The 14948-nt window shown below is 42.7% G+C and overlaps 1 protein-coding gene across 2 annotated transcripts in view; it reads left to right on the top strand.

The window, feature by feature from the left end:
• The window catches only part of LOC6740219 (midnolin homolog), an 86802-nt gene that overhangs the window by 26342 nt on the left and 45512 nt on the right, over positions 1-14948 (top strand). The window lies entirely within an intron of this gene.

The following is a 14948-nucleotide window of genomic DNA, read 5'->3' on the forward strand; positions in this document are numbered from 1 at the left end:
CAGGTAAGCGTCAGCCGCATAAGGCAGCGAAACTGGGCTTGTCAACTTTTTGTTAGAATTTTATAAAAATAGCTGGTGCTTTTTTTTCACTCGAGAATGCATTCACGCGAGTTGCGCTTTTTTGTTCGGTTCTTTATTGGGGTCATTCACCTTAATGCACTTAAGTTATGAATAACCGATATGCCCGGAAATCATTGGGCTCACAAGTGTTAAATTATAAATTTACTAGACGAAAATAAAACTAAATCGTATATTAAGCCACATTAATGCGATGAATCCTAAGACACATTGGCACCAGTATTTTATTTGTATTTATTATGATAATATTTACCATCAAGATTCCGGCACTTGAGCATTGGCATCCAGTTGAAGCCGCCTGCTTATCGAAATCCCCACTTCTTGGGCCTGTTGCCAGTTGGTATCCTTCGTCCCCATTTTCGTGTCCCCATCCTGTCTCCTGTCTCCAGTCTCCATTTCCATGGTGTGCATTGCTTCAGTTGGATTTTTGGGGGCTTCTTTTTTGGAAGGGATAAATCAACAGCAGGCCAAGAGGAAGAAAACGCATCTTTGTCGCTTCGCCTTGTGCACACAGATACTCCCATTTATGTGTGGGTATACTGATATATATGTACTATAGCTCTCTTCTTCTCACATCGCTTAGCTTTTGTTGGTTGTTGCTTTTGTTGTGCTTGTTGTTGACTGGCCAGAAACTCGCGGTTTTAATGTGTTTTTAATGTTATTTCCATGACATGCCGCCAACATTTAAGCTTGGCCCCAGCCAACGTGGGGTTAAAGGGGGGCTGCGATGGGTTAAGGCGGTACGCCCAGCCCTAAGTTAGAGCGAGACGAAAGCATAGTTTGTTGCACGTTTTTCGCATAGCTCGCCGACTTGTGGAAGCCCCCATTCTTCTTTATTTCTTCCCATATCGTGTCGCTCTTAGTTCTTTTTTTTTATGTTTTATTTGGGTTTTTTCTTTGTTTCTTTATCTTGCCCTCGAAGAGGGTATTTCAATTTGGGTTAAAAGTACGACAAACCATAATATACACACTTTTCGTTACTATGCGGGAACATCACTAAGCAGAAATCAACAAATATTGTACAAGGCAATACAAATATGAAAATACTTCCAACTTGGGATCTTGTTTGATATATTGCTTATACTCGTTCTACACTTTTTGAGACAACTGCCAAGCTCATCATTTCATTAGGGTATTCAGCGGTACGTTTCGTCCATCTGCGGATAATTCCCTCTGATTTTTTCTCCATATTTTTTATGTTTGTGGCCGCTTCCTGAGCTATCTCGCCCACATTTGGCTGAGTGTGAGTGACGTCGCCCAGCCAAGCGAGTCACACCCCAGAAAACCAGAACCCAGTCAAAATCCCCCAAGCCCCAAGCCCCAGCCCCCTTTGGCGCGACGCCTCTGCCCACTCCCTTTGGCTGATGCATTAATGTGGTACTAAGAAATATTTTGCATATTTACTTTGAAATCTGTGAGAAATAAGTTGAATTTATGCTGTAGACGTGGCGTCTTATCCTTTTGATGGTGGTTCGACGTAGGAGGGGGGAATCGAGAAACCACTTCAATTTATTGACCAGAACCACGTTTCTTTTACCAACATTTCCGGCTTATTGCCAAATACAGAAGTATTTCGTAGTACAAAAGAATAATTTTACATTTCAGAGAGGAAACAATTTTGCATGACATTGGAATTGTCTTTCGAAGCCATTAGTAGTTATTCCAAATATAATAATCCCATGCCACATATCTATAATCCCAATGAATATGATATGATATATGTATTTCCAAAGAGAATCCCCTATTTACCGCATTTAATTGCTCACCAAATATTTTGACACGAAACCGAACCGAAAATGTGTTCCCTTCTGCGATTTGGGATCCCGCCCGTTCTCGGATTTCTGTACGAGAATCCGGGTTAGGCAGGGGCAGACGAACACCTTTTGCCTGATCTCAAATCGCCCATCAAAGTGGGCGTGTCGCGTCGGCCGGGGTTTATGGTTACCGTTAAATGAGGGTGAACGAGAAGAAGCGACAGCTGGTTCATGTCCCCACTAAGTATGATCGATTGATCGCGATAAGCGAAACATTTTGCGCTAAAAATGTGCGGAGAAATCCTCGGCTACCGATCGTTCTTCATTCGCTTTAACAATCTTTATTTTTATGCTGTTTTTTATATACATATATATTTTTTTTTTGGGCCGCAGAGGTTTTGTTGCGATTTGCCACGCCCCTTGAGTGCACAGCTCCCTGTTCCCATGAAATCATGCTCGATATCTCTTCGTCTGCTTTTTTTTTTCTTCTTTGGGTTTTTGGGTATTTGGGATTGTATCCTGCTGTTACACCTCCTTCCCCTCAGGAGCCGTTTTCCAATTTGTATTGTTGTTTTTCCCTGCCACCGATGCCGCACACATGTTCCAGCGCAAAAGGCGGAAAAAGGCATCGGAGCATCAAGTTGAGGTTCAATTACTTGTAATTTTAGCCTCAACGAAAACAACTTACAAGTCGGAGATCCTTTTTGATGCCCTTCATCTTGGGCAGACAGTTGTTACGAATTCGGTACGAAAATAATGCATTCTGCACCGGAAACCGATGATACCACTAGGTATTAACAGTGTATTTTCGAGTCTAGAGCTGAAACTAATTATAACAAGTCATTTTCACTGATAATGATAATGACTGATAGAACCGCCGATCTTAAGTCATTGGTATCATTAGTCAGTATAGCACTGGCCAAATTACTTATATTACTTATATGCTGCATGCCGTATTGTTTAAAACCACTCGTTCTTATTTGTTTTTCTCAATATATTTACCTTCTTTTTGTTGTCTTTCGTTTTAAATTGTGATTTCGCTGGCAGCATCATTTACAGTTCTCAACCTTTTTCCCTTTTCCGGCGCTGTTGTTTTTGTTGCTGCCGGTGGGATATCCTTGCCAGCTGTTGTTGTATTTCACGTTTAAGTTGTTGTAATTGAAGTGTAAATTTTTACATCTGTTTAATATGCATTAAAAGCAGCAGCAACAAGGAGCGGCAACAATAACACGAATCGATAAAATGATTAAGGCGAAGGATATGAAGACGGCGGAAAAGTTTACATTAAAAGTTGGCCGCCAAATGTTGGCATCCAATGGCTGAATGGAAATTGAGGAAAATCCAGTTGGTATGATAGAGATGGAGATAGATGATGAGCGAGCTACACAGAGGAAAAACAGTGTTTGCTAATTTTTCATTTTTGAGATTAACAACAAGACCATTTAATAAGTTAGAATAATTTAACGCATTTTCCTGCCTGGCATTCACATATTTTTCTGATGCCAAGAAATTGCGATCAAATATTCAATGTGACAAATTGGCATCCTTGGAATCCTTGCAGAGCTGCCCACCTTTGCCCGCCCCTTTCTCCACTTTCTCCCGTGGGCCATCGCTTAATTTGGTCTCATTATCAAAGCCACCTCTTCGCTCCTCCTCATGTTTTTGTTTCCTCCCGATGTATTTTTCTGTTGGGTCTACTGTTTTTCTTTTCTCCTTTTGTTCTTTGTTGATTTTTCCGCTGTTTTTCCAACCTACAGCTCACACACACACCGACACACACATGTGTTTTCCAGCCATCTCCATCCGATTTTTTCGATTCCTTCAGGGTCTGTTATTTTGCATTCATCTGGCAAACAAGTCACGTAACATAAACGATGTATGATGGCTGGCAGTCGAGGGTTAAGCAGCTGGCTGTTGGGGGGTTAAGAGGTGGTGGGTGCTGGGGTGGTGGCTGGTGGTCAAGGAGAAGGAGCAAACAAAGCACGGCAACAACAAGTAGCCAAGACAAAGCAGAGGCGCCCAAGAGTACCAACAATCAAAAGGAACAAGAAAAATATTGTGCATAAAACTTTTCTAATAATAACGATCACACGGCAGTTTGGGGGTTGAAGTACAGCGAAAGGAAGGGGGGTTGGGGTTGGGGGTGGGGTTGCAGGGGTTGCGAATATCCAAGACAATGCCTAGTGCTCCCCCGGAAAAAGGGGTGGGGTGTGGTGGGTTGGGCGAAGGGCGTCCAAGGCTATTGTTTCACTCAGCCAACAAAACTTTGCGTGCAGAAATTAATTGCGTGACCAACGAAACAAAACACAGTACAGGGAAAAAATCAAAGCAGCAAACAATAAGTGAAAGCAATTGAAAAAGAATTCTTTTATTTCACTTCTTTAAATGGGCGATGGAGGCGAATGAAATATTTAAATTGTATTAGCTAAATGGGTTAGGAGAAAATACGTAAGAATATGGAGATGTCAGCGAATGAAAATCTACTTAATTTCTACCTTGTAACTTGGCCAACTTAATTAACTTCAATTAAAGTTGAAAGTTCAATAAATGGACGAAACGAATGACAACAGACAAAACACTTAGATATTGAGAGTTGTGAAATGAAAAGTATAAATAATTCCAATGCTTATTATTTATGCACTCAATAATTCAGCAGGCGATTTAATCCGCTCAGACAGTTTAAAGTTGAAAAGAGGACGGACGAAATGGTTGAAGTTTGCCGATTTACAAATTATTTATGGCATAAACAAATGCCAAAAGCAGAGATAACATTGACAAAGCATTTTGCCCAAACACCTTGAATGTGCATTTTTGCCCAGCCTCCTGAAATATTTTACGCTCAATTAAATTTTTCCTGATTTCACCCTGTTGATTTTTTGTTTTAATTTTCCCACTTTTGTGTGTATGTATATTTTTCTCCATTCTCTGACGGAGTTTGGATAAAATATTTGCGGCCGAACTGAACTGACCCCAATCCCTGACCTGACCTGCGCCGGATTCTGATTCGGATTGTGACTCTGATTCCAGCGCCCCTCCTTTGCCGCTCTGCCCCCGCTCGTCTTTCAACCGACTTTCCACCGACTTTCCCCGGCTTTTCCCCCGGCTTTTGCCAGCCCAGCCTCCACCACACGCTTTGTGCTGGTCCCAGTTGGGGAATTTAATTCACATTGATTGCATTTCGAGCGCCGCATTGCGTTGCATTTTAAATAATGCCAGCGGCTTCTGATTTTTTCACTCGCCCGCCGCCGGGACGCAGTCGGTGCGGGGGGAGGTCATCACTTTAATTAAACAAATGCCAGGCGAAGGCGTCAGTTTTTTTTTTTTATCAATTTTAAGATGGCACTGCCTGCCAGGGCGAAACTTGCAAAAGAATAAAAAAAAAAATCGAGAAAAATCGTGAAAAAGATGAAACAGAATGGCCAGATTGATTGAAATGGACTCGTTCTGCTGGCAATTATGAACTGCCGTCGCTTTCAGTCATATAGGGCATATATACATATATATATATACATAGATCGGTGGCAGCTGCTATCGCTTAACACATGCCAGGTGGCGCTAATAAACACCATAAGCCCTTGAAGTCAAGAAGATTTCCAAAAGTATTATTAAAAAAAATATATATATGAAAAGGAAACTAAAAAAGCAGCAAAGGGGCCAGCTGCAGTCTGATATTAAGTTCATGTTCAGCTTATGGAATATATCCAATAGTATTTTCGCAGCATTTAAAGCATTATTCAATCGGCAGAAGGCAGAGCACAATAAGTTGCAGCATTAAAAACCTGTTAACTAATTAGTTAAAATATACGCATTTATGCGTATAATAATTGAATTTACTTTAAAAATATTCACGTAGCCATAAATAATTACTTAATAGCATTATAAAACCTATTTTCATGTGTGTTAAGTAAATATAAAAAATTTTTAAGCATAAGTGCAATTTAAAGCGTAAAAAAAAACAACAAAAATGTTCAAAAGTTATCTGTATTTAAGTACATTTTTTTTTTTTAGGTTCAACACACAAAACATTGTAGTGAAAAAAAATAGCCATTAAATTGAATTTTTTCTTCTTCGCTTTTATTTTATTATTTCATTTCCACGACCAACTCTTTAGGACCATTTTCGAATCATAAGTTAATAGACATTTAATCTGGTCATATAATTATGTGCAAAAGTAGGAAAAACTATGCAAAAGTGCGAAAAAAAGAGGGAAAAGAGCGGGGAAAAGCGAGGGAAAACTTTCAGCTCCGAATGGGGTTTTCCGGGTTAAATCCAGACGCAGCTCCTCCGTTCCTTTCGCCTCGTTTTTAATTATGGACATAATTATTTAATGAATATGTGTGAATACATTATGTCTGCCAGCAGGTTCGAGTGTGCATGTGGGTGTAATTATATGTCCAGACTGCCATTGTAATCGGTGGGCGGTGGGCCACGCCCCCATTTCTGTAAGGCAAAATCAATTTAATTTCGGCTGCAAACGAATGACCGAGAATGAAATCATCTTAAAATTCAGGCAGCGTAATTCTTGTTGGCTTTTTTCGCTTTTTTCTGTTTTCTTTTTCTTTTTTTTTTTAATTTTTATTTTTTCTTTTTTGTTCGTGGGCCGCTGTATTTTTCATAAATCGAGTCTCGTTTGTATAATTTTAATCAACGGCAACAACAATGCAGGCTGGCCAGGGCACGCTGAGAAATAATAATAAATAAGCATATAATAATTGAAAATACAATTAGCATAATTGCCGACAGAGGCAGATGCAAAAAAGTATAATTAACATAATTAGTGTTTACACATATTTAGCCAGCATTATGGGGCGGTCTTATTTATTTTTTTTTTACTCCGCGCCCACTTTTTGCATTATCTTTCCGCGGAAACTGCTTCTTTGGATATGGCAAAAATAATAATCTAGTTGCAACAAAAAAAAAAAAATAATATTAAAAAAAGCTCATCAAGAAAGACCACGAAAAAGCGTATTTTTATACACATTTTTTTTTTGACTTGTCAATGCCATTGTTTATCTGCGTGTATAAATAAAAACAAACTGCAATATCTCTTTTAAAATAAATACCACAAGCTGTTTGCCATAAATTGTGTATAGCGCAACTAAAATGATAAAAAAAAAAAAAAATAGGAAGTGTTCAAACAAAATTTTTGTTTGCTCATAAATTTTCCGGTTGCTTTTTCCCTTTGTTTACGGGAAAAATGCTTATCAAACAATTTTCGCAAATGAAATCAAATGTATACCGATGTGTAGTATGCACGAGTATATTTAGTGGCAGTTGAACCTGCTACTACTCCAGTTCTATAAAGATAAAACATTTAAAAAGGTTTTTGCGTGCGCTGTTTTATAAATATTTTAATCCATTTTTGTCCCAGTTATTTTTTTCCAGCAATTTTCGTTATGCGGGCAGTAAAATTCGAATTGAGCGCTGCGAAAGGATTAGCTTTTCAATAAATTGTTACACAGGCATTGATGGGTAGTTGGTAGTAGAGATGGCAAGCGCTTAGTAGCAAATTACTCCATTACCAGATGAAATGTTTGAGTGTTATGATTGCTTACTCAATTCTCGATAGATTGATTTCATTAGAGCGACTTCATTGCCCAGCCATTAAGTCAAGACATTTGTATGCACTCCTGTACGGCCTCTCATTTTGGTTAATTTGTTTTATTTCCAACATGTCCATTCCCACATGGCATGCCACTTATTCTGACCGTCATCTTAATGGCAGAAATTCCAGGGACGTTTTGGGGAATTCCGGTGGCAAAAATTGGATGCACTTAGCTGGATCTTCAAGCGCAAAACTAGAGACGAGCAGAGGGTATGCGAAAAAATCAAGCAGGGCTCTTCGGACACTGTCTGCGTACGTGAGGCATGAAACGAGATGGAATGAAACAAAATGAAATGAAATCAGGCAAATAAAATAAATAAATAAAGGCACGGGACAGGAGGAGTAGTATACGGAGTGCAAAGCAAGAAACTTTTGAATAACAAATGAAGGCTGGCTGCGGCACAGACAAAACCTGAGCGGACTTTTTAAGCAGATTCCCCAGCATCAGCATCAAAGACGAGTAGAGGAGTACGAATACGAGTTCGAGTAAGAGTAAGAAAAGCATTCCGAGTAAGAAGAGTGGGCATATGCTTTTTTTTCACCGACGTTTGCTGCATCAGCAGTAGCAGCAGCAGTAGGAGCAGCAGCCACAGAAGCCGCAGCCAAAAGTCAGAAAGTTAAGCGTTCCTCTCCAGTTCCCCAACTGCTCGCTCACCCCTTTCCTCAAGCTCCTTCCACGTCAGAGCTGACAGCTGGTTGCAGTGACTGGAAAATAGCTAGTTCAGGCACTTCAAGTTGGTCGGAAACACATTATTGATAACTTCTGCTGCCACAAAAAGGAACTTCTTACATTTGGCATTTTGAAAAACACACCCAGCAAGTAGTTTGTTTACATAGGACTTTTGAGAATCGCAGAGAAGAGCACATCGTTCTATTTAGCATTTTGTGCTCTTTAGTATTAATTCAGTATTTTCTTGAATACTGACATCAAAACGTTGCTGTAAGCTAATACTTATTTATTTCACTTCGAATGCCAGCTAGAACCCGGCCAAGTGGCCAGTACTGTTTCTCAACGCGGCGTATACGTAATCTGCGGCTGTCTGATCACTCACACGACCTGTCGCCCCACTCCGCTCCGCTTGCCCCGCTTGCCCCGCCCGTCCGCCGAGCGGCTGGCTCATCCGTTTGTTTGTTTGCTTGTTGGTTTTGTTTGGTGGCATGCCTCGACTGCTGCCTTTAGCCTGATACGCCACTGAGTAGCAGATTAGTAGCGCTTATGCTTGCACCTACTACGTGGCAGCTCCAACGCACATGGGCATGGTCGAGCGGGGATGCCGGAGCGCACGAAACAGAGAATAGGTCGGTTTAGCGGGCTCTGAATGGTGGGCGGGTGGCTCACGCATGGCGGCTAAAAACCCGCGTTACTCGTTCCCCGGAATGCTTTCCGCATTCCCCGCACCTCCGGCTAGGGGTGGGTATGTCCATCAACTTTGTCAGGGACTTTGGTTTGTCGGTTTAACATATCTGCATATCGGGGGAGTCCACCACATGCAGATATGATCAGGCAGCGCTCCGGGTAAATACATATTTTCGGTTGCTTATTCAGCTGAAAGCTAACGCTCTTCTGCTGTATATTTTTTTTACACAAAGTAATCATACCACAAAATGTGATCCCTTTTAGCTTTCATAAAAAAGCGTAGAGGAATATAATTGCAGGCGAGTAACATCACTGGGATGATGATGACATGAGGAGAACTCAAATAACTGACTTCCTGCGACAGGCAACCCAGTGAATAATCCTGTAAGTTTGAGTTGTAGCTGATCAATTTTAATCGATTCAGCGGGCAGAGTATTCCCGAAACGTGTTGGCCTGCCTTTATTGGTTTTGCTCCCAGGCATTGGGATTGGGTTTTGTTTTCAGATTCGGCTTCGGGTTTGTGCCAGTCCCAGTGCCCGTGCCCGTGTCTGTGCCTTTTTTCCTTCTGATTTTTCTCTGTTTGTGCGCCGTCTGTTATCCTGGTCGCGTCTTGGGCCGCTGTCATCTGATCTGTGGCGTGGCTAAGTGGCCTCGCTGCAGCCTCCGTGTGCCCCCCACCCGGAATCTGGGAGCTGGGACCTGGAACCTGGATCCCCGAAACCTCAATCCCCGAACCGCGCCGCTCCCCCGAACGATTCCGTCCATCAGTCGGCCGCATCCATCCACCCGCCATCATGACATGACTCGCTTTTGGCTTTCCTGCTCGTCTTTGCAGCTCAGCTCAGCTTGGTTCGGTTCGGTACGGTACGGTTCGGTTCGGCTCCTCCACTCCACTTCATGGTTGTCTGGCGTATGCGTTTGGAATTTTTGATTTTGCCACATTGCAGTCTACGGTATACAGTCAATATGCAGGATGGTCCCTGCTGCACTTCATACTCCATAGCCCCTGCTCACTGCTCACTGCTCCCTGCTCCATACTACAATCCCCATTCCCCACCCGGACTACTGTGGTCCGCTCTTGCCGTTTTGTTTGTTTTTGTGTCCGCTTTTTCCTGCTTTATTTTTGCTCTTCGCCAAGCAGATTGAATTTTGATTTGGCGGGTAATTGAACTTTTACTACAGCAGCCAACTGTCCCGTGCCCTCCGCTCCTGCATGCTCCGCATGCTCCTCCCTCCTCCAATTTTACTGGCCATGCCTTTTGCCTTGTGCCTTCTTGGCCATGATTAATGGCCGGCAATGCGCAACGCACGATCTACGTTTTTGGCCTCATCATAAATTATTAAACAAGTCCACTTGACACATGCACATGGAGCTGGGAGCTGTGGCGGGGGTTGGGGTCGGGCGGGTTTTGGATCTGGGGGGGATTGAAAGAAACTCCACAATATAAATGACCAGAACGAGATGGCAGCCCCCGTAATCCCCATCTCCCGCTCATTTCCCGGCCAACAAAACTGTACAAAACGCTCTCAGGCTCTCGATGCCTCGGTTCTGGCCACCGACACCCTCCAACACCCTTCTCCATTTCAGAGGCTCATTCTCGGAGAGATCCACACAACATTTTTGGCATTCCCCAGACACCAAAAACGGTAAAAACGAGACATGTCCGAGCCGAGATGACAAAGACAAAGTCGCATCCACCCATTACCCGCTGTCCCCTGGCATCGCCATCTGTGGAGCATGTTTAAATGATGATATACTTACTTATAAAGTGATCAGTGGATCGTCTCGTATAAATTGGCAAACGCAGCAGAAATAACTAGGATGGCGGAGAGATCGAGAAGCTGTGATCGAAGAGGAGCTTACCAACTGGAATAAATCAATTCAAGTATGCATTTGGGAGCAAATATGTGTATACCCTTTAACTATCTTTGCAGGATATGTATGTGGTACACAAAACTCCCCATGCAAATATAGCTCTAAGCTCTAAGCTAAATGTTTTGAGAAGCGCAGAGAAAGGCATTTCAGTGTACTTAGCCACCTTAAGGGTGTGTTAAAGCCCATGGTGTTGTTAATGGACAGATCTTGATGGACTATTCCAAGGTGGAAGCATTTGTGTAGCTACAACACACAGATAAGAAGCGAAACGCAACGCGAAGCGTCGAATGCCAGCGAAAGGTGCTAAAATTGATAGCCGACACAGACGAAGGGCAGGAAAAAGGGATGCGATATGCAGAGGGATAGGGATGGGGATGGGGCATCGGGCATCGGGCATCGGGATCCGGGGAAAAAGGAGTCGGCTCAGACAGCGGAACAGGCTACAAAACGCCATCGAAGCGTTGCGGGCCAGAGTTCCCTGCGCTTTGTTTACCCAGCGACGATGGGAACTGCAAGACATCCGATGACGATGCAACCGCGATAAGGCGAACAACCCAGAGGAGCAGAAAAAGCATGGGGCCGGGAGAAGTGGTCCGATGATTTCAGCAATAATAATGACAACAGCGACAACATTTCATAATAATCAGCGCGCTGGGGAATGCATTAAAATGCCCCAGAGATCAGAGATGACGGAATTGATGATGACTGGACTTCTGCAGGAGCCCTTGTGAGCGAACCAGTTTTAATGGCTCGGCTGAAATATGTATAATTATTGTATTAGTATTGGAGGTTCTACACACACACGCGTATAGGTATATATAAGGTATTCCAAGAATTTGTCTCTATGGGAAATTTGCATTCTATGAAGCAAATTCCAATTAAAAAAGGGATCTTTCCTTCATAATCAATACTATTAAAGCTGTAGCCTGTAAAAAGTTCTTTTCTTTCTATAAGTTAATTGTGTAAAATTGAATGTTTATCATTATCATTCATTATTTTAAAGGGCATCTATATGGCATTTTATTAGCTCAACTCGATAGTTCAATATTAAATTCTTGAACATAATCACTTTACCGTCGCTTAATTCCCCCCTCCCCGAACTGCCAGCACTTTTACTTCTGCCTGCTGCAGCACAATTCATAAAAGTTTAAAACAAAATGGGAAAACTAATTTCAGCAAAAACTTGAAAAAGCCAGCGCCGAAAGGCAACGGACAACCGATTCCCCAACAAATCCGCTTGGCGGGCAACTCATTATTAATTCATTGTTTACTGGGCGCCGGTTGCATTTAAGCGATAATTGAACGCTCTTTACCGGCAAAGAAATTATCAACTCTGATTGCGCGATGCGCAATGCTTATTTTCCTTATTTTCCTTACTTTCCGTCTCTCGAATTCATTTTTTCGTCCCGCATTTTTGCCGTATTTTTCCTGCGGCTAAGAACCTGGTACCTGGTAGCCACCTGTCTGTTGGCTCGTTCACTTTGCCACACATATTGTCATGTGGAATGCCAATTTAAATTGTATACCCAAAGGACATTGCACATTGCACATGTCTCGACATTGCGTCGTTTGTTGGTTATTCCCAGAGATGCGGAAGGTACAATTTCTGTTGTACTTTACATGGCATAGAAGGGGTATATCCATTCGCTTCAACGTAAAAGCGAAGAATTTAGTCAATAATTTACTCTATATGATGATATCCTTATTGTGTGTACCATAGGTACATTTACAAGTATACAAGATACAAGAAAATAGTAACTAATAAAGTATATCCTCTCTTTAGAACACGATTGAGATGGATGGCAAAGCCAAAGAGTCAAGTAATTTAAAATGGAAACAACGAACATCTTGACTTATTCCTAGATGTACCTTGGGTACAATTTCGTGCGAAAATGCCCCTTTCTCGGAACACGAATAAGTTTCCAGCGTTTAAATACATAATTAAAAAGTGTAGGGTTAAGGTCCCCGTACAGCCGAGTGCAGTTTGTGAAATTTTAATAAACCATGATGATGTTATTGTACCTCGTTGTGATACCAAGTACCTTTGTGGGAAATACCCTGTTGGTCGCCCATCTCTGGTTACTGCTGGTTGGTGGTGTTGTTGTTGTCCTGCCAAGAGATTTGCCATAGTCACCGTCTTTTTAGTTGTTATTTCCTTGGTTCGTTAGTTGTCTAGGTCTTGACAGGACAACCTTTACCACCTGTCTCCTCCCACCTCCGTCTGTCATTTGCTGTCGTCGTCATTTACCTGGTTGTTGCCCACCCTGCCCCTGCCCCTGCCCCTAGCCGCTGCCCCTGCCCCTGCCCCTCAGCCTCGTTTGTGACATCGTACCTCTGGCAGCGTGTCCTGCAGGAATTTATGGGAAAATAACTTGCTGGAAATTTATGAAAACTACGACGCCATAATAACAATAATCAGACTAAGTAGTGACCGCTGCCAGACATAAACTCTGACCAGATAAACTCGTCGTTCCCGTCGCTCTCGTCGTCGTCGTCGTCGTCGTCGACGTTGCAGCTCCCTCTCCTCAATGCTCCATATATTCGCCATATAAAAATGCTAATGTCTGGGCGACATTTTTAATGTGAGTAAGGAGCTGCCGGCTGCCACGCCCCCTTGGCTCCCTGGCTCCCTTGGTCACAGCTTAATTAGCAAAAATGTCTCGCGAACTTCAGAGACGACGACGACACATTAAGATAAGAGGTTCGCCTTAAGCTGATTGCCTGGTTTAGTGTTATCTGGACTATTTATAGGGCCACTGGCGGCAGTCAGACTGCCAAATGGTTGCCTTTCTATCTGTATATATCTTTGTCTATATACATGAATATACATATTTATATATACAGCAGCCCATTTTTGATGAAGCGAGCCAAGAGCACAGAGATTCATCTTTGCCTATCGTCTTTTCAGATTTTATGCCTCTGGCCGGAGAAGATGTTTCAAAATTCCACTCCATTAACAGTTTAATGGCATTTCAGATAATTTGTTAATCTCATTTAATATTTTTTTAAGTTTTAAGGCGAACATAAAACACAAGTGGTTGCGAGGGGGGACACAACATAATGTGCAAATGAGGCATAAAACGTAGAGAATATCAATCTGCATACTTGCAGCACAAAAGTATCGAAGAGAATGCAACCGACACATGCGTGTTGCACCAGCCAAACTTTCTTCCAACCAACTGCCCTTAAACTTCAACTTTAAAATTCTGTTTTAATACTTTCGAAATTTGTGTTCCAACCAACATGAAACAAGCAACTATGTGCTATGCTATTTTTCGCATTTTTTCGAACGAGCCGACGACTCACCTGTGCACCGCAGGTGCGTTCACCCCCTGGAATTCCCCAGGTGACCGACCACGCTCCACTGGCTTCCCTAAGCCCTTTTCCAACTGGCCTCCTCGACTCCCGTGTGTGTGTGTGTGTGTAATGACCAAAATGCGAGCGGCTACCAAAGTTACCATGGGGCAGAAAATAGAAGAAGAAGCAGCGCTGCCAGGCCGCCCAACATGAACTGACAAATTTCTGTTTACACCCTCGGAAAATATGCAAAAATGGCGACAGGTCGCTGGCCTCGTGCATAGTTTTTCCTTCGCTCCTGTTTCAACTGCATTTAAGCGCAAATTTTCACTCGTTCTTGACATTCATTTGGCCAAAAAGTGTTTCGGGAGTACGGGGCAACTACGCTGGGCCGGGAAATGGGAACTGGGCAAAGGGAGCTTGTAGCATGGAGCTCGGAGCAGCCGACAGACTGACTGGCACTTGACATGCAGGCAAACGTGTTGACTTTGTCTAGAGAATTGGTTAACTGGAGGGGTGGAAGGTGGAAGGTGGCGAACACAATGAGAAATTCATTTTCTGCAAGTGTCATATATATATATTTTTTAAAAGAATACTTCAGAATATTCTGCCATTTCCCTATTAGTTGTACGTATGAGTGTTAATGTTAATTAAAGTTAATTTGAACCACAAGTTATCTTTCAGCACAAATCTCAACCTTCCCCTCATCTGCCGCATCCATTCACTACCCATTTTCGCCGAGTGTATGCATTTGTATGTGTCGCAACTTTTTTAATGAGCGCACAGGCAAATGAAGTAGCAGTGGCAGCCACCGCAACCAAGGGGCAGGAGGGGGGTTTCCTCCGAAAGAGGGGAGGGGGTGCTTCCCAGTGGTGGGGACCAGCAACCGCCAACGTGTCATGGCCACCATAAAAGTTTTGTGACACTTTTTTTCGCCTCGGATGCCGCTTCTTCAGGTCTTCCCTTCGCGAAAGTCAAAAT

This window comes from Drosophila simulans, chromosome X (genome assembly GCF_016746395.2).
Source record: "Drosophila simulans strain w501 chromosome X, Prin_Dsim_3.1, whole genome shotgun sequence".
Taxonomy (NCBI): Eukaryota; Metazoa; Arthropoda; class Insecta; order Diptera; family Drosophilidae; genus Drosophila; species Drosophila simulans.